This window comes from Mauremys mutica, unplaced genomic scaffold (assembly GCF_020497125.1).
Source record: "Mauremys mutica isolate MM-2020 ecotype Southern unplaced genomic scaffold, ASM2049712v1 Super-Scaffold_100314, whole genome shotgun sequence".
Lineage (NCBI taxonomy): Eukaryota > Metazoa > Chordata > Testudines > Geoemydidae > Mauremys > Mauremys mutica.
Window position 1 is genome coordinate 432,783 of NW_025423311.1, and position 943 is coordinate 433,725.

Genomic DNA, 943 nt, shown 5'->3' on the forward strand with positions numbered 1-943 from the left:
TACCCCTGTCCGCACCCCTCTCCCCAGCAAGCAACGGCCCCACTCCCAGCCCCGGTTCTCGACCGCGGCTTCCGAGGGGCCACAGCCATGGACACGAGGGCGCAGTGTGAAATGTTTGGGGACCACTGGGTTAGGGTGACGTCCTCAATCACTTCTCTGCAGTCCAATGAAAGCGATTCCTCACCCACCCACCCACCCCTCCGTCAGGACGGCCTAGGTACGTTCCGCTGCCCTTCACTCGTACAGGAAGGAGAATAACATTTCATTGCACTCAATCCTAAAGTGATTTGTAACCCACCACCATCCCAAACTGGTCATTTTGGGGAAGCGGCCCCATCATGCTGCATAGCTGGGCAGAGTAGGGGTGTCTATGCAAACACGGCCTGTTCCTGAAGTCTTCCCCCAGCTCCTCACTAGATGTGACGGGGGAGCTCATTCAGCCCCTGCTTATGCTTAGTATTTAAAAACTCCTTAGTGGCCCTATCTCTGCCGGCCTTAGATTTCTCCTCCTGTCCCTATTTTAGCAGCTCAGATGAGGTGGCCAAGTGGTTAAGGTGATGGACTACTAATCCATTGTGGTCTGCATGCATGGGTTCAAATCCCATCCTCATTGGATACATTTAGTCTTCACCCTCCTTTATAGACAACCATCTCCCCCCTTGGTACAATGACAGACCAAACAATGTTGCTTCTTGCAAACAAAAACCTTCTCAGAATCTCAGCTGCCCCCCCACCCCGCTTCAAATAAAATGTCTAAATCCCAGATTTCTAAAAAAATTCTCTAGTCCTGCATTTCTTAGCTTTTATCTCAAAAGGGAACAGCCTCATAATCTCCCCCAAACACCCTTGGACCTCCCCAAATAATTAAAATACCCCCAACCTGATCAAGGCCACAACAATGAACCAGAGCTAGTGTCTAGGCCAAGCTGTTCTGAAGGAGACA

At 50.7% G+C, this 943-nt stretch overlaps 1 non-coding gene across 1 annotated transcript; it reads left to right on the plus strand.

Moving 5' to 3' along the window:
• The first annotated feature begins 531 nt into the window (after positions 1-531).
• Positions 532-613, plus strand: TRNAS-ACU. Its single transcript has one exon. It is a non-coding gene; the product is annotated as a tRNA-Ser (tRNA).
• The last annotated feature ends 330 nt before the right edge of the window (positions 614-943 follow it).